The sequence below is a fragment of the Microcaecilia unicolor genome, chromosome 6 (genome assembly GCF_901765095.1).
Source record: "Microcaecilia unicolor chromosome 6, aMicUni1.1, whole genome shotgun sequence".
NCBI lineage: Eukaryota > Metazoa > Chordata > Amphibia > Gymnophiona > Siphonopidae > Microcaecilia > Microcaecilia unicolor.
This window is the reverse complement of record NC_044036.1, coordinates 328,464,337-328,489,138: the sequence shown is the minus strand read 5'-3', so window position 1 is coordinate 328,489,138 and position 24,802 is coordinate 328,464,337. Positions and strand designations below refer to the sequence as shown.

General features: G+C 44.6%; 1 protein-coding gene and 1 pseudogene across 2 annotated transcripts in view; one reads left to right on the top strand and one right to left on the bottom strand.

The window, feature by feature from the left end:
- Positions 1 to 9,081: 9,081 nt before the first annotated feature.
- The window catches only part of TEX2 (testis expressed 2), a 117,138-nt gene continuing 101,417 nt past the window's right edge, over positions 9,082 to 24,802 (top strand). Inside the window, exon 1 of one of the 2 annotated variants that reach the window (XM_030208419.1) lies at positions 9,082 to 9,299. The gene's annotated coding sequence lies outside the window, so the exon portion shown is untranslated. Of the gene's footprint in view, positions 9,300 to 22,640; positions 22,791 to 24,802 lie in introns of those variants that run through there. The other variant, XM_030208418.1, reaches the window with a different exon arrangement.
- On the bottom strand, positions 14,962 to 15,701 carry LOC115472572 (annotated as a pseudogene).

Here is a 24,802-nt window from a genome sequence, read left to right as displayed (position 1 = left end):
GGCAGTCAAACTGGGGCAGTCTGGATTTCCTGAAAGAGTTAGGTGCCGAACGCAGCATTGTGGGCTTTAAGCAGAGACTTGAAGATGGGCAGGGAGGGGGCTTGGCGTAAGGGCTCGGGAAGGTTGTTCCAAGCATAGGGTGAGGCGAGGCAGAATGAGCGGAGACTGGAGTACTGAAAACTGATTATAATTTTGAATCTTAGCAATTAATGTCAACTGTAAACTGTCAGAAAGAGAGACTTGTCTATTCTTTAGTTGATTGCTACTCCAGTCTTTGTATTGCTCAGATATAATCAGAAATACTAGTGACCAGACGTGAAAGCGCACATCCTGAATTTACTCCTTAAAGGGCAATTCTGTAACAGGACATCCAAATTTACATGCCACTTGTGCAGAACACCACCATTTCATTGGTAGGTGTGCACTTATGTACATGTAATACCAGGGTTCAAGGACCGACCCGACAGAAGCCTCCGGGGACAGCTCCGTCAGTCCCCTATATATGGCGCCTGAAAATGTGTCTTAATTTAGGTGCTTAAAAGATAGGCTTATAAATTTAGGCCTGTCTTTCATTTGTGTTGATTTATGAACCTAATTTATAAGCCTGACAATCAGTGTTAAACTCACAGCAAAATAGTAAAGGATTTTATTTATTTATTTGTTGCATTTGTATCCCACAATTTTCCCACCTATTTGCAGGCTCAATGTGGCTTACATAGTACCGTGATGGCGATCGCCAATTCCAGTATGACAAATACAGAGTGGCATTGTGTTAAGGTACATGAGTGACAGACACATTAGGGAATCAAGGAGGAAGAGTTAAATTTTGTGCAGTTTGAGTATTAGTTTCGTTGCGTTGCAGGGTTCAGGCGTTTAAGTTGGATCATTAGGGTATGCCTTTTTGAACAAGTTAGTTTTTAATGATTTCCGGAAGTTTGTTGGGTCATGCATTGTTTTCACGACATTTGGTAATGCGTTCCATAGTTGCGTGCTTATGTAGGATGGAGGATAAAGACCTGAACAGTCCATCTAGTCTGTCCAATAGTCACACTGATTATCAGTTCACGATTAGACCACCAATCCAACAATTTTACTAAGAGCACTTTACATGCTACATTCAAATTTAAGATGTCTTACCCTCCCTCACTGAGACACTCAGCACCCACACTCATAGCACACGATATCAGTGGCGTTCCTAGGGGGGCGGTGGGGGCGGTCCGCCCGGGGTGCACGCTGCTGGAGGGTGCCACGCGTGCCTGTCCTCCGTTGGTCCATGCTTCTTCTCTGCCCCGTAACAGGTTACTTCCTGTTCCGGGGCAGAGAAGAAGCATGGAACAACGGAGGGCAGGCGCGCGCGGCACCCCCCCCCTAGCGGCGTGCACCCGGCGGGGGGGGGTTCCGTCGCAGGGGTGTCCTTTCACCGGGGGGGGGTCCACCCTGCATCGGGGGGTGCTGCATCGGGGGGGCGCTGCACCCGGGGGGCGGGGTGCATCGGCGATCCGCCCCGGGTGCCAGCATCCCCAGGAACGCCACTGCACGATATGAATGATCTTGATTTGTCCATGGCCGCCGAGAGGAGAGGGCAGGGAAGGCAAAATTTCCTGGGCCTGGCCTCCAAGGAGGGCCCGGTGCTGTGGTCTGTCTCTTTTCTGCTCCTGTCGGGACCTGGGTGATTGTGTTAATGCGATAACCCAGTCCCGGCACACAGCAGCAGGAGACAGACAAATCCCGGTGCCAGGCCTCCAAGAGGAGGAGCAGACGCACTGACCTCAAAGGAAGGTAGGGGGCAGGGGGCAGTGACAGTCTGAGCGAGCGAGTGAGAGGTGGTGGCGGCGGCGGCAGCTGTATCCCGAATGGGGGGCAGCGGCTGGGTCCAAGTGGGGGAGGGGGAGGCGGCTGCAACGGCCCTGCCCCAGGTCCAGCTCTGTCTCTCAGCGGCCCTGGATCTGTCTTTTCCTTTTTCACACAGTAGAAGTCTGTACGGCACTGACCTTACTTCCCAACTACTGGAATTGCTGTAGAAGCCTGCTCCAGTCCATCCTGATCTGCCGTGCCCTATGGAGAATTCAGCTTAAAATCTTATCTTTGGTATAGAGACCATTGCATAATGAGGCTCTGCTGATGGTCAGTTCATTACTTCGAGCACAAGTGAAGGATGTCCAAAAAGTCCGTTTTTATTATTGCGGGGGGGGGGGGGGGGGGGAGGACATCCAAAAAGGACGTCTTTTTGGATGGACATCCTTGAAGAGTGGCCTAGTGGTTAGGGTGGTGGACTTTGGTCCTGAGGAACTGAGTTCGATTCCCGGCACAGGCAACTCCTTGTGACTCTGGGCAAGTCACTTAACCCTCCATTGCCTACCGCATTGAGCCTGCCATGAGTGGGAAAGCGCAAGGTACAAATGTAACAAAAAAAAAACTGCACTCTCCTGCTACAATCGAGCCGCATCGGAGCAAGCCATGGAGGGGGTGAGCTGCACGGCGTCTTCCTTTCGGGCGGCAGAGGTTTTTATTGAGTGAAGGACGTCCAAAAAGAACATCTTTAGAGTGGGGTTTTTTTCCCAGGTGAAGAACGTCCAAAAAGGACGTCCCTGACGACATTTTTTTCTTCCGATTTGCCCCAACGAGAGGTGTAGACCTCCCGTTAGGTTTCTCACAGTAAGGGGATCGGAAAACCGTAGTGCATCTCATTATAATAGCCTTGCAATAGCCTTTGGATCATCTGCATTCCGTTTTCGTTAGCTGCTACCGTGATCGGAAAATGGCCTTTAGTGCATGCCAGGGTTTACTACTTGCTCGTTAATGGCTCGTTAAGCTTAGTGCATCTAGGCCCAACACGGGCCATGTTTCAGCATAACCTAATGCCTGCCACGGGGGTCAATTCAACATAACAATGCTGGTCAGTCACCAGAATGACAATCCACTCTTACTGAATCTGAAACAATTCCTGGTGCGGAGCAAGACGCCACCTAAAAACGAACGTCTTTAACAAACGAGTACTTATCCCATTCTTGAGAGCCCTTTGTGCTTTTTCTTTGGACTGCTTGTGCTGTGTACTTTGACCCTCTCCATTGCTTGTAGTTCATTATTTCAGCCTTATCAGCCTGGTCGTAGTTTATGTTTGGCTGATAAGTTGTTATTATATGTTCCTTCCTTTCACCAGATTAGATTTCAGCCTTATAGATGAGCAATTTTGGGGGTTACTGGGGCAACTAACTCATACTCATTATTTACTTTATAAGAAGCAATTGAAGGCCTATCTGTTAGAGCTTTTGGATGAGTTCATTTCGGTGGGATTATAGGTAGAGTTTGGTAGAATGCTATTGATGGTTCAGTTTAAGTAATGTGATTGTTATGAATTATGTTGTTGTATGTTTTTATATGTTGTGTTGTAGTTTATTAGAAATTTCTGGACCACACTAGCTACTGGGGCAAAACAGGGCGGTTTACATAACTACAACTATAAAGCATTAAGAAAGGAACGCCAAAGTATAATAGGACAGATACACACTCATACTAAAAGGCTGGGGGGGGGGGGGGAGAAAGGGGATATGGTGAAAGAAGAGTGGGATAGAAATCCTTGCTGGAGGATACTCATAACCCTGTCTCGCCAAAAGCTTGTTGGAAGAAGATCTTCAGATTTGCTTTAAAGGATTTTAGAGAGGATTCGCTGCAGAAGGCCAGTGGAAAAGAATTCCAGGTAAAGGAGGAAGAAAGAAAAAAGAAGGTACTATGTCTGGTGGATTCGTAGTGAGCAGTCTTAGGGCTAGGAAGTACCAAACGATGGTCATTGATTGAACATAAGTCCCTTGCGGGGGGGGGGGGGGAGTACAGAATAGTGAGATGAGCTAAATAATCAAGGGAGTGGAGGAGTGGCCTAGTGGTTAGAGCACTAGTCTTGCAATCAGTGGCGTAGCAGGGGGGGCTGCCACCCGGGGCGGGGCGGTTCGCCGTTGCACCCCCCCCCGGGTGCAGCACGATAACACCCCCTCCCCAACGACCAGCTCCCACACCCTACCTTTAAAAAGAATATCGGGAGTCGCGCCTGCCCTGCATGTACAAGAAATGTGGACCGGGTCTTCTCTCGCTCTGTCCCGCCCTTGCGGAAATAGGAGGTTGCGTCAGCGGAGGGCGGGACAGACAGAGCGAGAGAAGACCCGGTCCACATTTCTTGTACGTGCAGGGCAGGTGCGACTCCCGATATTCTTTTTAAAGGTGGGGGGGTGTCGATTCGCCGAGGAGGGGGAGCTGGCAGGGTGCACCCCCCCCCCCCCTGAGCTGACACCCGGGGCAGACTGCCCCTCCCGCCCCCCCTTGCTACGCCACTGCTTGCAATCCAGTTCAAATCCCACTACTGCTGCTTGTGATCTTGGGTGAGTCACTTAACCCTCCATTGCCTCAGGTACAAACTGTGAACCCTCCTGGGACAGAGAAATATCCAGTGTACCTGAATGTAACTCACCTTGAGCTACTACTGAAAAAGGTCTGAGCAAAATCTAAATAAATATATGGAATGTTGCTACTGTGGAAGATTCTACATGGAATGTTGCCACTTTTTGAGATTCTGGAATGTTGCTACTATTTGAGATTCTAGATGGACTGTTGCTAGTGGAGGAGTGGCCTAGTGGTTAGAGCACCACTCTTGCAGTCCAGAGGTGGCCGGTTCAAATCCCACTGCTGCTCCTTGTGATCTTGGGCAAGTCACTTAACCCTCCATTGCCTCAGGTACAAACTTAGATTGTGAACCCTCCTGGGACAGAGAAATATCTAGAGTACCTGAATGTAACTCACCTTGAGCTACTACTGAAAAAGGTGTGAGCAAAATCTAAATAAATAAAGATTCTAGAATTCTAAAGAATAACAAGATTCCATGCAGAATTTCAAAGTGTAGCAACATTCCATGTAGAACCCCAAAGAGTAACAAGATTTTTTTGGAGTGGCCCAGTGGTTAGAGCACCAGTCTTGCAATCCAGAGGTGGCCAGTTCAAATCCCACTGCTTCTCCTTGTGATCTCGGGCAAGTCACTTAACCCTCCATTGCCTCAGCTACAAAGTTAGACTGTGAGCCCTCCTGGGACAGAGAAATATCCAGAGTACCTGAATGTAAATCACCTTGTGCTACTACTGAAAAAGGCATGAGCAAAATAGAAATGGGGAGGCCTATTCTAAGAGCTTTAAACATTAGGAGTGCTATCTTGTAGGTAATACATTTGTCCAACAAGTAGCCAGTGGTAGCATTTTAATCATGGAGTAGTGTATGATTTTTTATGTTTGCACTATTGTGAAGAATGCAAAGAAAGGAGTAGGGAGGGACACAATGACTTCCAGTGGGTGATACGATGTCAAACACAATCTTTATTGAGCAAGCACCAACATAGGACCCAAATAAAACGTACCCTGAAATGAGAAGTCATTTTCGGTTACAGCTATCGTGGCTAGTGTAAGGATAAACCAATTTGGAATTCTACGATCAGTTGTACGATTTCTAAGTACTTCTTCTATGATATTCAGAGCCTTCAATTGTGGCATCAGAGAGGCCCCCATCGTATTCTTCCAATAAATTGATCATATGTCCTGAGTCTCTGAAGTATTAACTTATTTGAGGTACAAACAGCCTTAAAAGGAAATCCACGTATTGAGAAAGGGGTTCAAGGACTGAGTCCTTAATGGCTTTTTCCTTCTCTCTGGTGTTATGTTCGCTGCAGTGTTGTGAGTCACACAGAATGTCTACAGATGTTGCAGGATATAAATGTTTTAAATAAATTTAAAAAGGTGGTAAATCAATCAATACATTCACACACACTTTGGAACAAGATAACGAGAAGGCTTACATCTACATGTAAAACCTGCAGCAACAGGGGAGTAGGCAGACCTCGCGGTGGGAGGGGGCCAGAGCCCAAGGTGGGGGGGCACATTTTGGTGTGCCAACGCCACCCCCGCTGCCTCACCACTGCAAATACATTGGTGGCGGGGGTCCCCAACCCCCACCAGCTGAAGCCTTTGTCCAGCGCCAGTCTCTGGCACCACCACGCTGCCTGCCCTGCTGTCTCTTCCCCTCATGTCCTGCATGCTCCTTTTAGTGAAACTGAGCATGCTCAGTTTCACTAAAAGGAGCGGGATGGACGTGAGGGGAAGAGAGAGCAGGGCAGGCAACGCGGCGGCACTGGAGACTAGCGCTGGGTGAAGGCTTCAACTGGCGGTGGTTGATGACCCCTACCAGCAAAACCAGGGACTCAGAAGACATTTTTTTGGGGGGCAGGCTCCTGTGGCCCCACCTACACCACTGTGCAGCAAGCAATCCTTTTAGGTGGGGGAGGGGGGAGAAGGAAGTGATTTAACTCATGCCTTCTGTTCAGTTGTAGCTCAAGCTGAGTTACACTCGGGTACAGGAGGTATTTCCCTGTACCCAGAGAACTTGCAATTCTGAGTTTGTACCTGAGGCAGTGGAGGAGTAAGTAATTTGCCCAAGAAACGCCAGAAGATCGGCCCGCAAATTCCTCAATCTAAACTTCCCCAGCTGCAAAGGAATTAAATACAAGCAGTCATACGCTACTACTTTTGCGTATAAAAGCACACAGATCTGGAACGCACTACCCACGGCCCTGAAAAATATGGACAATCTAACCAGCTTTCGCAAATCTTTGAAGACACATCTCTTTAACAAAGCCTACGAAAGGCATCCTTAATAAATCATTCCTCAAATCACTCAGGTGCATCAAAAACGCCTCTCACAACACCTTCCTAGCACCTTGCATCTAACTCATCTACTTTCAGCTTATGTATTTAAGAGCATGTAATGACTACATTATAATAACACTCTGTAAGCCACATTGAGCCTGCAAAAAGGTGGGATAATGTGGGGTACAAATGCAATAAATAAAAGATCACCACCTTGGGTGAATCTCTTCATAAAGGCAGTTAATAAATCCCAATCAATAAAAGTAAATAATGGGGATGCAACTGGATTTGAAGTGGGCTTTCCTGGTTCTCATCTCCTTCCTCTATTAGGCTAAGCTGGTCCTCGAAAGCTCAATAAACTGGTTAGTTTACTGTATAAGGTGCCACCTGCCTCTGTTACTGTTATTACACCAGACTCGCAGAGCCACCCACACTTTTTAAAGCATTATTTTTTGTTCTTTTGCTCTGAATGTTCTTGTTTTCTTGGTCTAGTGTTGACAGGCTCATCCTCTAATGTCAATTAAAAGCAAGTTGTTGCATTTCCTTCTCAATAAAAGATACAGTGGAATTAGAAAAGGTACAAAGAAGGGCGACAAAAATGTTAGAGGGGATGGGACGACTTTCCTATGAGGAAAGGCTGAAGCGTCTAGGGCTCTTCAGCTTGGAGAAAAGACGGCTGAGGGGAGATATGATAGAGGTCTATAAAATAATGAGTGGAGTGGAACGGGTACAAGTGAACCGTTTGTTTACTCTTTCCAAAAATACTAGGACTAGGGGGCATGCGATGAAGCTACAAAGTAGTAAATTTAATACGAATCAGAGAAAATGTTTCTTCACTCAGTGTGTAATTAAACTCTGGAATTCGTTGCCAGAGAACGTGGTAAAGGTGGTTAGCTTAGCAGGGTATAAAAAAGGTCTGGACGGCTTCCTAAAGGAAAAGTCTATAGACCATTATTAAATTGACTTGGGGAAAATCCACTGCTATTTCTGGGATAAGCAGCATAAAATCTATTGAACTTTTCGGGATCTTACCAGGTATTTGTAACCTGGATTGGCCACTGTTGGAAACAGGGTGGTGGGCTTGATGGACCTTTGGTCTGTCCCAGTATGGCAATACTTATGTACTTAGGATTCTGAATGGAATCTTGCTACTCTTTGGGGTTCTACATGGAATGTTGCTACTCTTCAAGTTTTTGCCACGTATTTGTGACCTGGATTGGCCACTGTTGGAAACAGGATGCTGGCCTCAATGGACCTTCTGTCTGTCCCAGTATGAAAACACTTATGTACTTATGTACTTTGGATTCTGAATGGAATCTTGCTACTCTTTGGGGTTATACATGGAATGTTGCTACACTTTGAAATTCTGCATGGAATCTTGTTATTCTTTAGAATTCTAGAATCTTGCTACTCTTTGGGGTTCTACATGGAATGTTGCTACTCTTCAAGTTTTTGCCATGTATTTGTGACCTGGATTGGCCACTGTTAGAAACAGGATGCTGGCCTCAATGGACCTTCTGTCTGTCCCAGTGTGGCAATAGTACTTATGTACTAATGTACTTTTCCATTAAATTACTATTGTGTTTATGGCTGGCTTTTTCTTGAATGTACATTTGTGATGTAATTGTAAGTTAGATAAATAGTAAGTTTAAAAAGTAGTTGGGATATACTATAGTCCTGAGGATAGAGGCTGAAAATCACAAATCACAATACATATAGCACAAAATTAAACATTGCCACTGCTCCTGCCATTCTCCTCAACCCCTTGCTATTCATTTCAAAACGTCTTTGCTTCTTTGTAGTCTTTTCGACTGTCCAGTTTATAATTAAACATGTTCTTCCAGACAGCCAGATGGCGCCAGCAGCATCACGCTGTCACCTGAGCTCATCTGCAAAAAGCAAGTTCTCACTCAACCACATGAGACAGAAGAGTGGGGAGTTGATTATGGCCAATTACTTATTTATTAATATTGTTTTATCACCTTTTTGAAGAAATTCATCAAGGCGGTTTATAACAAATATAACTAGGGCTGGTGCTAGACATGATGGGGCCCAGGGCAGATGCCTAAGGAGGAGGCCCCAAGGCTTGCTTGCAGATTGTCCCTCTTTCAATTTTAGGCTGGTTTGGGGCCCCCAGTGACATGGGGGCCCAGGGCAATTGCCCTGTTTGCCCACCCCTATCACTGGCCCTGAGTATAACTCTACATAGGTAATACAATAAAAGCGTACTGGAAATTTTTGATCACACCTACATTGATTTTCTGCCAAGTTTCGAAGCCCCTGATTGCTGTATTTACTCTTTGCTTCCTATTCCAAAGTCCTTTCTTGTTACACTTCTCTTTTATCACATTAACTGAGCCAAACAGTGGTAACTGGCTAAACACCTGAGGAGTTACTTAGGTAATGACGTTCCTGTGTGAGATCAAGAAAATAACAAGTCTAAGCTAGAGCAATTATCTTCAAGCCTTAGGCATGAAGCTTGGGAGAAAGGTTGTCAGATTCTGCTTGGTGCTCCCAGGAAGATGCCTCTACCTGAAAACATAATGGAGCTAACAGGATCTGTGCTTAATTCTGCAGCTGCAAGACATCATCTGTTGCTACAAACAATCTCGAAGTTGAAGCCAGGTGAGCAAATCCTGCCAGCCCAACGTCACTCTCATTAAAATCTAGGCTTAAAAAGAGCTGAAAACACATATTATCATGCAATGCATTTTGGAGTTGTCAAACTATTCAGGGCTTTTGGTCTAACTAGCATTTCTAAAGCGCTACTAGGGTTACGCAGCGCTGTACAATTTAAACATAGAAGGACGGTCCCTGCTCAAAGAGCTTACAATCTAAAAGACAAGAGAACAATCTAAAGACAAGTAAACAATCTAAAAGACAAGAGAACAATCTAAAGACAAGTGAACAATCTAGAGGACGAGTGAACAGTTAGTCTGATAGGGTGGATAGATTTGGGGCATTCTATATATCTCGAGCGGTTAGGCGCCGAAGGCAGCATTGAAGAGGTGAGTTTTAAGCAGAGATTTGAAGATGGGTAGGGAGGGGGCATGGCGTATGGGTAAAGGAAGATTGTTCCAGTCATAGGGTGAGGCAAGGCAGAATGAGCGGAGCCTGGAGTTGGCAGTGGTGGAGAAGGGTACTGAGAGAGGGGCTTTGTCCTGTGAGCGGAGGTTACGGGCGGGAACATAGGGGGAGATGAGGGTGGAGAGGTAGTGAGGAGCCGCAGACTGAGTGCATTTGTAGGTAAGGAGGAGGAGCTTGAATTGTATGCGGTATCTGATCGGAAGCCAATGAAGTGATTTGAGGAGAGGGGTGATATGAGTATATCGGTTTTGGCGGAATATAGGTCCAAGGTAGCTGAATACCTGTCACAGCTGCCGTCTTGTGATATAGCAGGAACCCCCTCACAGATGCTATTAGATATCTATGGGTCGTTCAGAGGAAATACCCCAGAGGAGACATTGCTCTTTCGTAAGGGATGTCTGTTAGCAAAGAAATGTATACTTAAATACTGGACCTCCGAAGCAGTGCCGGAATTTTGGCATTGGCGGAATCTGGTGCACCAGCTGCTGATGTGGGAGGCAAGAGAAGCCAGAGGATACCCGAAACGAAAAACTCCGTTTTTGAAGATCTGGGGGAAATATATAGATACCTTATCAGCTAAGGGAAGGAGCTTTGTACTGAATGTGCTGTAACCATTTATACTGGAGCTAAGGGTTGAGGTACTTCCTTCTTTAGGATGATTGTGAGTTTTCCATGGGAAGGGAGAGGGAGGGTGAGATTAGGAGGGTATGGGGAGGGGGGTGGTTGGGTGTGGAGGGATTTGGGAGGGGGGGTTGGATAAAGGATCTAACAAAGTAGAAGGTTCAAACTGGTTGTTGTTTGTATATGATGGGACTTAATGATTGGCTGTATTTATTACACTACTAGTAAAAAAGCCCCGTTTCTGATGCAAATGAAACGGGGGCTAGCAATGTTTTCTTCTGTGTGCATGTGGGAGTGTGTGTGTCCCTGCCCTCTGGCCTCTCTCCCCTCCCCCCTCTGAGTCCTTCACTGTTACAGAGCCAGCGATTTGATTTCGTGCTCTGCTGTTTTCCTTCACTGACTGTGTTACAGAGAGGACGGGGCAGACACTCATAGGGAAACTGGATATCTCGCCCCCTTCACACTTCCGGCTGGAGGCTTCATAGAACGTTGGTGTTGCCTTTTATATAGAGAGATATACTATTGATAAAAGTGTATACCGTTTTTCATAAAACTGATGAAACATAAGTATGTTGGGAAGGGGGGGCTATTGTATTGGGAAACAAAAATGAACAATTTGTACAAGATTATGGTTGTATTATTTTATTGATGTTTAATAAAAATTGTTTAAACATAAAATCTAGGCTTAGTGGGAACCGGGAAGGGGGTGGTTGCGCATAAAACAAGTATGATGGATGGGGGTCCAGAAAATAGAGATCCCTGGTTCTGGAAGAATATAAGGTCCTCTTTTGGCTCTGGGTCACCTAAAGAACGCAGGATTGCTAGCCTGTGCACAGAACTGAAAGCAAGTTAATAAAATAAAGCAGACTCTGCTGATGCCTTTGACCAAGTTAGGGTAATGCTTCTCAACCCAGTCCTTGAGGCACATCCAGCCAGTCAGGTTTTCAGGATATCCACAATGAATATGAATGAGATAGATTTGCATAGCCAGGAGGTAGTTCGTGCAGATCTATATTATGCATATTGATTGTGGTTGTGGATATCCTGAAAACTTGACTGGCAAGGGGGTACTCCAGGATTGGACTTGGGAAACACTGCCATATGGAATTCTAATTCCTAGGTTACATAATAGTAACATAGTAGATGACGGCAGAAAAAGACCTGCACGGTCCATCTAGTCTGCCCAACAAGATAAACTCATATGTGCTACTTCTTGTGTATACCTTACCTTGATTTGTATCTGCCATTTTCAGGACACAGACCGTAGAAGTCTTGCCCAGAACTAGCCCCACCACCCAAACACCAGCCCCGCCTCCCAATCTCGGCTAAGCTTCTGAGGATCCATTCCTTCTGCACAGGATTCCTTTATGTTTATCCCACGCAGGCTTGAATTCCGTTACTGTTTTCATCTCCACCACCTCCCACGGGAGGGCATTCCAAGTATCTACCACTCTCTCCGTGAAAAAATACTTCCTGACATTTTTCTTGAGTCTGCCCCCCTTCACTCTCATATCATGTCCTCTCGTTCTACCGCCCTCCCATCTCCGGAAAAGGTTCGTTTGCGGATTAATACCTTTCAAATATTTGAACGTCTGTATCATATCACCTCTGTTCCTCCTTTCCTCCAGGGTATACATGTTCAGGTCCGCAAGTCTCTCCTCATACGTCTTGTAACGCAAATCCCGTACCATTCTCGTAGCTTTTCTTTGCACCACTTCCATTTTTTTTACATCCTTCTTACTTTTTTTTTAATCTGTATTTTTATTTGGTTTTGATTCTCACTTTATTCATTTTATATCAAATCCCATCCCTTTCCTTTCCCTTTTATGTTTTTTTAAATCCCATTTGGGGGATAAAGTAGAGGGATTGCCATGTTAGACTACTTTAAAAGTAATAAATAGAAATAAAACTGAACAAAGCAAACAACTCAAAAAGAAAATAGGACGATGGTTTTTTTTTTTTTTTTTATTGGACTCAGTACATTTTTTTGCTAGCTTTCAAAGACCAGAAATTTCTTCCTCAGTTCAGGACAATATGAACTAAAGATGCCAGTATCAGAATAATAAGTACAATGCAAAAGGTTCAAGTTTCTCTTTAATTGATATACCACCCTATAGACAAGTTATCTAGGTCATTTACAACACAAATACTCAGAAAGATAGGAAAAAGGAATCTACTCTGCTGCTGTATCCATCAGGCCTTGCGTCCCTGAGACCCCCACAGCAGCTATGGGGAAAAGGACGGAGAAATCAGCAATCAAATGCCTTTTGGAAACGGTAGGCCTTGAGGGAGGTTTTACGTTTCTGAAGAGAGGTTTCATGGCAATGGCGCAGTGCTGAACATAGAGTCCTGGAACATATCCAAGAGAACCTGATGAAATGATGGAATAACCAAGAGATTCTGTTGGGATGAATAGAGAGCGCTTGAAGTAGAATATGGGATTAAGTGATGGGACAGGAAGAGTTCTCCTCCACCGCTAACTCCAGACTTCGTTCCTTTTGTCTTGCGGCACCTTATGCCTGGAACTGTCTTCCCGAACCCATACGTCTAGCTCCTTCTTTACCTGTTTTTAAATCTATGCCGAAAGCTCACCTTTTCACTACTGTCTTTGGCTCCTAACCGCTGCTCATTTGCTCTCCTCCTCCCCTGTTCCTCTCTACCCTGTAATTCCCTTGCCTGTAATGTCTTGTCTGTCTGTTTTACCTAGATTGTAAGCTCTTCGAGCAGGGACTGTCTCTCTATGTCAAGTGTTCAGCGCTGCGTGCGTCTGGCAGCACTATATAAATGCTATTAGTAGTAGTAGTAGAGGTAGCCCTGTACAGAATTTAATGGGTAAGTAGGTGGGAAAATGTGGGGTACAAATGTAACAAATAATAATAATTTTGAAATTTTCCCTGATGCAGGGTTGGTCCCGAAATGCGACTGTGTCAGAACGGAACTTTTGAGGAACTTTGATAAAGACCCAACAGATTTTTGGGGGATCTTTAGTACAGAAGTTGAATTCAGATGTCTCACTGATATTTCTAAGAATATTAAGTAATATCATGAATACTGTTAATTGAAAATTGGCCTGATGAATGAAATCTGAGGAATTTGGGGACAGATTCATTCTAGACTAGTCCCATTTTGTATTCTCTGCTGACGGTCCAATTTTTCTCTTATGTTTGAATTGATTATAAATTGCAGGATAAGTCCTATGAGATTCTTGGGCTTGTTGTTCATAGATGGACTAGTTTTATATCTCATTTTGAGGCCTTTATAATAATAAGCATATAATAACCATTTTTGTAAGCTGATATATGTGCCCTGTTATAAAAAATTATCTTTTATTATTTACGTTATCATGTCCAGGCTCAAAATTGTTGTTATAGCACAGGTGGAATCTAAGGGTGTATTTGGAACACGGTGAGGAAGAGGATGTGACATTGTAAATGGAATTAATCTGCCAAGAGCCAGGAATAGGGTGGCACCACCACCTCAGAGAAACCACTTTATGACACAGAGGAACTGTATAGGATATGAAGTTATCATAGGTTATGAAACGGTGGAGCATTTGCCAAGAAGGTTCACAAGCACAGCCTCTCCCTAAACTAATGATTTCATTAACCCATTTATGTCAACCTTGTCTGCAGGAGTGTGACGGTTCTGAGGATTAGTCACAATTCAGAGACAAGATCAGCAGCTTCCAGCGAATAACCTATATGCATTTTTTAAACAAGGTGCTGACTTCTCAAAGCAAGAACCGCTGCATAATAAGCAAACAGGATGCTAGGAATTATTAACATAGTAAATGATGGCAGATAAAGACCTGTACGGTCCACCCAGTCTGCCCAACAAGATAAACTCATTTTACATGGTATATGATACTTTATACCCGAGTTTGATTTGTCCTTGCTATTCTCAGGGCACAGACTGTAGGAGTCTACCCAGTACTGTTCTTGTACTAAGTTCTGAAGCTAACATCGAATCCCCTTCAAATGTACATTCCAGGCCATCCTTATCTATTCAGTCACGATCAGGGCGTAGACCATAGAAGTGTGCCCAGCACTGGTTTTGTTTCCCAATTAACGGTGTCGCCCCCTAATCTCCGCTAAGATTCCATGGATCCATTCCTTAAAAACAGGATTCCTTTGTGTTTATCCCAAGCATGTTTGAATTCCATTACCGTTTTCATCTCCACCACCTCCCGTGGGAGGGCATTCCACATATCCACCACCCTCTCTGTGAAAAAATACTTCCTGAGTCTGCCCCCCCCTTCAACCTCAATTCATGTCCTCTAGTTCTACCGCCTTCCAGTCTCCAGAAAAGGTTCGTTTGCGGATTAATACCTTTCAAATATTTGAACGTTTATATCATGTCACCCCTGTTTCTCCTTTCCTCCAAGGTATTTATTTATTTATTACATTTGTATCCCACATTTTCCCACACAGCAGTAGGCTCAATGTGGCTTACAGGTTCCGGAGAGGAGAGTACCAACTCCGGGAACATATACAGAGTGGAAAATAGAGTAACAGATGGTGCAAAAAACAGAACAGTCATATTGATATGTTGAAAAGTACCCAAACTGGTTTGACATCTCCTACAATTGGAAAAAGAATTTGATTTGATTGCTTGTGTCTTGATTGGAGTCCACATGACCTTTGGAGGTTTGAATGGGTATTCTTGTTGATCTCCATTCATAGATATTATCTCCTTTGGTGCCAGCACTGCAGTTGTGAGGCGGGTCCAGGATGATGTCAGCCAGCTCCTTCTGAATTCTTTTAGCGCTTGTGGAGTGGAGTTTGGAATTTTTGCTCATGTTGACTTTACTTTCCTTTTTACTACTACTACTACTTAACATTTCTAAAGGGCTACTAGGGTTACGCAGCGCTGTACAATTTAACAACGAAGGACAGTCCCTGCTCAAAGGAGCTTACAATCTAAAGGACGAAATGTCAAGTTGGGGCAGTCTAGATATCCTGGATGGAGGTATAATGGTTATGTGCCGAAGGCGACATTGAAGAGGTGGGCTTTGAGTAAGGATTTGAAGATGGGCAGGGAGGGGGCTTGGCGTATGGGCTCAGGGAGTTTATTCCAGGCATAGGGTAAGTCTTGGGGGTTGTAGTGGTGGCCGCCGCTTCTTTCTCTATCTGCTGGTTAGAGGATGTGGATGAAGAGGAGCTGGTGCTAGCTCTGGAATTGTCATCCGACATAGCGAGATCGGCGATCAGAGCCGGAGAGAGACAGCCTGCAAGGGGGGAGGGGCACACCACACAGAGAAAGAAACCCAAGAGATAACTACCAACAGGGAACTACAAACATTGCACCCACGCTGCCAGCGGACCCTGAACCTCTAGCCCAGTACCGACTCCCTCTGGGGCCGTAGTCCCCCCCCCCCTCCGCACCCCAGATTTGCAAGCAGTGCACTTCTCTATAACAAGCGCACACTGTAGAAACTGTCTCTACTGCAGCCCCCAGTCTCCCTCTCCCCCCCCCCCACACCGCACCAGGAGGCGAGATTTGCAGTATCTAAAATAAATAGTCCTACATGTTCAGGTCAGCAAGTCTCTCCTCATACGGTTTGCAATGCAAATCCCATACCATTTTTATAGCTTTTCTTTGCACCGCTTCCAGTCTTTTTACATCTTTAGCAAGATACGGCCTCCAAAGCTGAGCACAATACTCCAAGTGGGGCCTCAAAGGGATGGTAAATAAGACCAAGGGCCCTGTTTACTAAGCTGCGCTGTCGGTGCGCTAACTTTTTAGCGCACGCTAATGATAAGAGACACCCATTATATTCCTATGGGTATCTCTAGCATTAATGCATGCTGATTTTTAGCACGCGCTAAAATGTTTGCACGCCTAGAGCACGGCTTAGTGAACAGGGCCCCGGGAATACTATAATGCCTCTGTATCGCTTCGTGGTGCAACCTCATCTTGAGTATTGTGTTCAATTCTGGTTACTGCATCTCAAAAAAACAATATAGCAGAACTAGAAAAGGTTCAAAGAACAGGCCCCCTTTTACCGCCACCTGGTAAATGGTTAAAAAAAAAAGGAAATGGCCATACAGGAAGTTAAACAGTTCTCACGCAGCTAATTCCTGGGGGGAGGCCTTACCGCATCTATTTAGGTAAGGGCTCCCGCACTAACGCAGCAGTAACCGAGCAGTGCGCAGGACTGTCCAATTACCACCGGGTAAGCCCCCGGCGCTAAAAAAGCACAAGTATTTTTTTGAGTGCCGAAAACGGTGAGCGGCACTGCTGCTGGGCTCCTCTGGTAGCCCGGCGGTAGGGCTGATTTGCCACACACCATTGCTGCGGTAGCCCTACCGTGGCATAGTAAAAGGGCTCTCTTATGTTACCTTATAGAATATTTAAATGTTTCTGGGTTTCTCCTTTCAGGAGCTATCACTGACATGAGCCTGAAAGTCCAGCATAAAAGCAAAATCGTTCTAGCTCACTTTCTTATTCCATGCATAGGGTCTTACAATCCAGGGAACAGGAATCCTAAGCCAGGGATAAAACCTAGGTGTCCTTGCTTGGCAGGACTGCTATTTTCACTAAGGGAGTCTTTTACAAAGGCACGCTAGCTAAATGCCAAGATGCCCATAGGAATATAATGGGCATCTTAGTGATTAGCGCATGCTAATTTTAGCGTGCACTAAAACCGCTAGCGTGCCTTTGTAAAAGGGGCCCTAATTTTCCTGCTCTCTATGAAAATCACTTTACTGATGTGAAATCTGCAAGAATATGGATTACTTACCCCCCCCCCCCCCCCCCCCGTTTATTAAGCTACGCGGCAATGCCAACAGCCCATTCAAAGTAAACTGGTTGTGTGGTTGTGTCGGCATTAGTGCAGGGCAAAACAGGGGGGTTACTTTTTAATTCCCTTATTCCTAGTTCACCCACAGACTCTTATGGTTTCCTTTCATTAAGGCTCAGTTACTTTCCTTAAAAGCCAGGTGATATTTTTCCAATCTGGATCCATATAACTTCATCACTTTCCCTCAATGACCTAGGTCAGGAGTCAAACAAAATATGGCCACAATGTTTTCTCTCCAGCTGGCTTTTCTTTTATCGCAAGGTCTGTTTGCAAATGAAGCATGCTAGCAGGTGCAAATTAAAGAACCGAAATGCTCTGGCTTGGCAAAGGCTTGGGTCAGATTCAGTGTGATAAACCTCATTTTTTAAAATTGGGATGAACACAACAGGTGAAAAACAATCTACTGTATGTAAAAAAAAAAAAAAAAGTTGCTCCATGTTCTGCTTAAAATGTATTTCCATACTGAAGTGGTTAGGGTGGTGGACTTTGGTCCTGAGGAACTGAGTTCGATTCCCACTTCAGGCACAGGCAGCTCCTTGTGACTCTGGGCAAGTCACTTAACCCTCCATTGCCCCATGTAAGCCGCATTGAGCCTGCCATGAGTGGGAAAGCGCAGGGTACAAATGTAACAAAAATAAAATAGATTCTATTGGAGATTCTACATGGAATGTTGCTACTATTGGAGATTCTACACGGAATGCTGCTATTCCACTACCAACATTCCATGTAGAAGGCTGCGCAGGCTTCTGTTTCTGCGAGTCTGACGTCCTGCACGTATGTGCAGGACGTCAGACTCACAGAAGCAGAAGCCTGCGCGGCCACATTGGTGATCTGCAAGGGCCAACCTCTACATGGAATGTTGCTAGTGGAATAGCAACATTCCATGTAGAATCTCAAATAGTAGCAACAGTGGAGGAGTGGCCTAGTGGTTAGGGTGGTGGACTTTGGTCCTGGGGAACTGAGGAACGGAGTTCAAATCCCACTTCAGGCACAGGCAGCTCCTTGTGACTCTGGGCAAGTCACTTAACCCTCCATTGCCCCATGTAAGCCGCATTGAGCCTGCCATGAGTGGGAAAGTGCGGGGTACAAATGTAACTAAAATAAAAATATATATTCAAAAAGATGATTTCCATATTTAACTGCAATGTTAACAAAATTGCAAGTTCTATGTTAAATTGTACCTGCTGTACACTGCCTTATGTGGATCTGTTCATAAAGGCAGTTAATAAATCTCAATAAATAAATACATACAATAACATGTAATTTCTCACCCTCATAAACAGCGACTGAACTGTCTCAGTCAGCCACAGACTCAGGGTGTACTGCTGGGGTGAATATTCCAAAAGTAATACCCCATTTGACTGAACAGACATGTTATGAAATATAACCAATTGCTTTTTCAATTAATTATGTGGCACTACTGTTTAATCTAATTGTGTTTTTCTGAACAGAGTTAAAGACACAACTGTTCTTATATACCCTGGCAGAGAGGTGACCATTTTAAAATAAATCTCATATATGTAGAAATGAAGGGAAACATGCCATTCTCAACAAATGACAGGCTATCTTTCATTCTCTGAGTCTTGCAAGGATCACTTTCCATTCAACACTGAGACGGCGCAAAATCATTACCAGAAGCAAGTTTGCACATAATTTATGAGCTGCTAAATTGGCTGCAAGAACATACCAAAAAAAACCCAAACCTAAACAAAACCTCACTAGGCCCTAAATAGCATTCAAAATTTAAAATCTAGGAGAGTAATTCTTATGTCATGGAGGGGGAAGGCAGCAATGGAAGGTTCACACATTAGAATGTATGAACTTTCCACCTCCTTTTTTGTCTACTTTTACCCTGTAAATGAAAATTAAAGCAAAATCTAGAACCAGCAGGATGGGGGCATGTTAGAATAACCTTTCTTGTTATAAAATCTGTCATGTGCCACTGTTCTTTTCTCAGTAGATTTATTGGCAAAAGGCCAGCAGGATCTTGACAGCTAGGCCAGGGTTTGCTTGGCAGCATTATGGAATAGCTTTCATTATAAATTTAGATGACCTGCTTTAAATGTTTGTTACAATGTATCATCAAGGGATGCCATCAGTGACCAGATCTAATGGAACAGCTGGCAGCCGAGCATACCTCTGTCTGCAGTCTTTCTTTCTTGATTTTCTTCTAATATTACAGTCTGATTTTCTGTCTGAGAAAATTGAAGATGCTTATGTGTGACAATTCACAGTTACAGAAGATTCTAACCTTGGTTTTATTATGCTGCCGGCCAAATTGAGTGCAGAGAGGCAAAAACATGATAATATCAGCCTTTTCAAGACCTGCTCATGCTGCTGACACAGAGTTACAAAGCGCAGAACAGCAGCAGCAACACGGTGGGGGGGGGGGGGGGGGGGGGAGAGAGAATAGACTTTGGAGCGGTCTCTCTGTTTATGATCACAGGGTGTGAGCTATAAGCTCAGAATGGTCCTGCTGTGGGTTATATCTGAGGTGGAGTATCTGTGAGATGCAAAAATTGTTCCCAGTCCATTATCTCTTCTCAGTGGCGGTGGCAAAGCAGGCAGGGTGCCAGTGGGCAAGTCACACACAGTACAACTGTAGCTTGGTACAGTCCTGCCCTCACTAACTTATTTCCTAATCATTACCCACAACTTTTCTGCTCCTCTCACTCATCCTCACCATCTCCTATCTGCACACTCACCCCAAGCCTTGAATTTCTAAAATTTATTTTTTTGTGTTGTCAGCTGGTAGGACTGGATTATCCTCTGAGCAGAATGCACATTTGTACATCCTGCCTACAATAACATCCCATATCTACAAACGTTGAGGTATTTGATCAAATCTTTAGTCAACAAACAACATGCTGGCATAATATAACTTAAGTAATATGTTGAATTTCATATCTTTATTTAGCACCCAGATTATAGGGTCACAGTTCTAGCCAACGTTTAAAATTAAAACATAGGAGTTAGAGGTAAAGAAAAGGAAGCCAGATGTCTCTCCTGACCCCCCCCCCCCCCCTCCAATCCTATGCTTTCAATTTTAAAACCTGCTGGAGCTCTGACCTGGAGAATCCAACTCAGCTCTGATAGCATTTAAGATAGAAAGCCCAGGATCCGTCTTTTACCTATTTCCATTGATCACATCATTTGGCAACAGATTCCATAGCTTACATACTTCCACACTTTTTACTAAAGTTTAGCCTGCACTAAATACTGCACATCCTATTTAATATCTATGAGTCACATGGCACTTCAGTATAGGCTAAAGCCTGTTAGTGCATTTCACTGGCTTCCTATCCGTTTCCGCACACAGTTCAAACTCCTCTTATTGACCTATAAGTGCATTCACTCTGCAGCTCCTCAGTACCTCTCCACTCTCATCTCTCCCTACACTCCTCCCCGGGAACTCCGTTCACTGGGTAAATCTCTCTTATCTGCACCCTTCTCCTCCACTGCTAACTCCAGACTCTGTTCCTTTTATCTTGCTGCACCATATGCCTGGAATAGACTTCCTGAGCCGGTAGTCAAGCTCCATCTCTTCAAATCTAAGCTAAAAGCCCACCTTTTTGATGCTGCTTTTAACTCCTAAACTTATTCACTTGTCCAGAACCCTTATTTTATCATCCTCACTTTAATATTCCCTTATCTCTTGTTTGTCTGTCCTAATTAGATTTGTAAGCTCTGTGAGCAGGGACTGTCTCTTCGTGTTCAAGTGTACAGCGCTGCGTACGTCTAGTAGCGCTATAGAAATGATAAGTAGTAGTAGTAGTCTTTGGGATTCCGGAATCTTGCTACTCTTTGGGATTCCGGAATCTTGCTACTCCTTGGGATTCCAGAATCTTGCTACTCTTTGTCCTTATCCCTTATTTGTCCTGTTTGTCTGTCCTAATTAGATTGTAAGCTCTATCGAGCAGAGACTGTCTCTTCATGTTCAAGTGTACAGCGCTGCGTACGTCTAGTAGCGCTATAGAAATGATAAGTAGTAGTCTTTGGGATTCCGGAATCTTGCTACTCTTTGGGATTCCGGAATCTTGCTACTCTTTGTCCTTTTCCCTTATTTGTCCTGTTTGTCTGTCCTAATTAGATTGTAAGCTCTGTCGAGCAGGGACTGTCTCTTCATGTTCAAGTGTACAGCGCTGCGTACATCTAGTAGCACTATAGAAATGATAAGTAGTAGTAGTAGTCTTTGGGATTCCAGAATCTTGCTACTGTTTGTCCTTTTACATAGTAACATAGTAGATGACGGCAGAAAAAGACCTGCATGGTCCATACAGTCTGCCCAACAAGATAAACTCATATGTGTATACCTTACCTTGATTTGTACCTGCCTTTTTCAGGGCACAGACTGTACAAGTCTGCTCAGCAGTATTTCCCGCCTCCCATCACTGGCTCTGGCACAGACCATATAAGTCTGCCCTCCACTATCCTCACCTCCCAACCACCAACCTCTCTTCCCCCACCTGCTCCGCCACCCAATTTTGGCTAAGCTTCTGAGGATCCATTCCTACTGCATAGGATTCCTTTATGCTTATCCCACGCATGTTTGAATTCTGTTACCGTTTTCATCTCCACCACCTCCCGCGGGAGGGCATTCCAAGCATCCACCACCCTCTCTGTGAAAAAATACTTCCTGACATCTTTTTTGAGTCTGCCCCCCTTCAATCTCATTTCAAGTCCTCTCGTTCTACCGCCTTCCCATCTCCGGAAAAGATTTTTTTGCGGATTACTACCTTTCAAGTATTTGAACATCTGTATCATATCACCCCTGTGATACATGTTCAGGTCAGCAAGTCTCTGTTCATACGTCTTGGAACGCAAATCCCAAACCATTCACGTAGCTTTTCTTTGCACCGCTTCCATTTTTTAAAACTTTTCTCTTATTTGTCCTGTTTGTCTGTCCTAATTAGATTGTAAGCTCTGTCGAGCAGGGACTGTCTCTGCATGTTCAAGTGTACAGCGCTGCAGGAATGATAAGTAGTAGTAGTAAGCTTTAGTAAAAGGGTTCCTCTGTTTTCAATCAGCAAGTCATGGAACGTCTTCTTGTTTTTGTGTTATTTGAAAGGATAAACAACCGTTCCCTACTTAACTGTTCCACCTAGTCAAAGATTTTATTAACTTCTATCATATCCCCCCCCCCCCCCCCCCCCAAAGCTCAAGAACCTTAACCTGTTCAGCCTGTTCATAAGGTAGAGAGAGAGCTAAGGGTGGTAGAATATCTATCTTGGAGCCAAAGCTCAGAAGTTGTTGGTTAAGAAGAAGAGATTCTCTAGTACTTGCCAGTTGCTACGTTTTTTTTATTTAATCATGTGGGATGGATTATGGATAAAAAGAAACTATGAAAGCACAAAAGCTAAGAAGCCCCTGCACAGGAAGTAGGAGGAGGCAGAGAGCCGTTGGTCCCTTTAACAGGCTGGCTAATGGGCGGCCGAGCAGGCTGTGGAGCTAATCGAGCTGCGATTGGCCGGGTCTGGGCGCGCGGCTCTCTCGCCAGTCGCCGCCGTTGCTCTGCACTTTTGATGGTCGGCGGCGGGCTGGAACCGGAGCCCGCGGGGAGGAGGCGGCGGAGGCGGAGGGGGGCAGTGAAATGAGCGACGGATACGGTAATTCGGGACCGAAGTAGTGACAGAGCAGTTGTTGTCGGGTCACGGGGGATGGGAAGGGCGGCGGGAGACGGGCCTGGTGCCCTTTACCCCCCTCCCCCCCCCACACCTTACCCCCCGGGGGGGTTGGGCAGAGGTGGCTGTCGGGGCTTTGAATGATTTATTTATTATACGGTTGTAACTGGACTCCTGGGTGTCAGGGGGACTGGGCTGTGCGAGGACCCAGGGAGGGACCGGGTCAGAACTGGTACCGGAGGGGCAGCTCCGTGTGTGACGGCGTCAGGTGGCTTAATCCACCGCCCCTCCCCCCTCTCTGGTGACACTTGCCTCCCCCCCACCATTGCCCCTCCTTCTGGACAGCAGCCGGGGGCGGGGTTCGTCTTATTATTTTGGGGGGAGGGGGACAGGGGGGTCCACAGTTTACAGATCAGATGAGATGCCCAATGTTGGAAGTTGGTCAGAGCGGGCCTGGACGTGGCGCTCCCTCCTTCTCCTGTGCCACTGGGTCCTCATCGGACGTAATCCTGGCTGCGCTCTGGTAGCAATGAAGCAACTTGTAAGGGGAGCTGCCTGCGGTGTGTTCTGGTTATATGGGAACCTCGAAAGACCGTGCAAGAAACTGGGACATTCCTAATAGGGGCCGGACGTGCATTAGAGTCCCAGGCCCTCCCTCTTGGTCTAAGGGGCAAATGCTGAGTACACCCGGGTCTCACGTTTTGATTTGCTTCCTTAGGCTGAGATGATGCTAAACTTCACAAAAAAAAAGCAGTGATGTAGGAGAGCCAGCTCTGTGGGTGCTTGGGGGAAAAAGTATTGGATTGTGTCCAGGGGAGAGTTGATTTCTGTTAGGTTTAGCACCCCCCCCCCCCCCACACCCAATAAATTTAGAAAAGTTGGTTCGTATGGATTCAACAGTTTGTTAAAATATATGGCATTGACCTAGAATGCAGTGTTACAGCATAAACACGTTGTATTTAGGATGGTGCACTTTTTCCTTAACTTTTTATCTAATTAAATAGTTAATCGTTATTTTATGATCACTTGTCTTAGGACATGTGATGGAAGGTAACGTTTTGACCACCGGAATAAGAATAAACTATTGTCTTGTTATTGAGCAACAGGAGTAGAAGGCAGTTTTAAAGGAAGGGACACTTTCTGGAAATTCTAGATTTATGCTGTACAGAAGATATATTGAATGCATGTTAGTGGATGAGAAAATGATACATTTGCAGAGAGAAGATTTGGTATGATACAAATGATATTGTCAATTAGCATATGTATATAAATATACTAAAGTATATAAAAAAGGATGTAACATGATAAGTATGTAAAGTAGCATAGCAGGAAATGCAAACTAGAGGTGAGATGGAGAAAGGCAGTATATGGCTTGATATGCACATACAGAATTAATGATGGATACAGGTCAGTAGAGATCAATATTGTAAAACATTACTCTGAAAGATAGAAAGAATAGATGAGAAACAAGGTATGGTTAAGCATTTACCATTCATAATCAAGATGGATATTCTAGATAAATTTAGACAAGAAATTGGAATAGGATTTAGAAAAAAAGAAAAGGATACTGCTTAAGTAACCTGAGAGTTCAGCAGTTGCAAACCTGGTGATGTCATGTTACATTACATTATATTTCTAGACTACCTGACCCATAAATTATAGGTGGTAAAGAGACAAACCTTGGGAGAACTGGAGAGTTAGGGTTCAATATATCATCTTATTTTCTTTTCCATGTTTTATTTTGTTTGATTTCTGTTGATAACCTTTACGAGTGGACTAACACTGCTACCACACCTCTGTACTTAATCAACTGAATAAAAAGATAATTAACTAACAAATTTGTAAAAAAGAATAGTCTTCAGAAGTTTCCTAAAACTTTCATGACTATTCAGATCTTCCAATTTTAAAGCAAATGAGTTCCAAGTAAAGGGAGCCTGAGACGACATAAGTTGCTTAAATAAATATTAGGCTTGTAGGATAGATGGAGAAGGTACAGT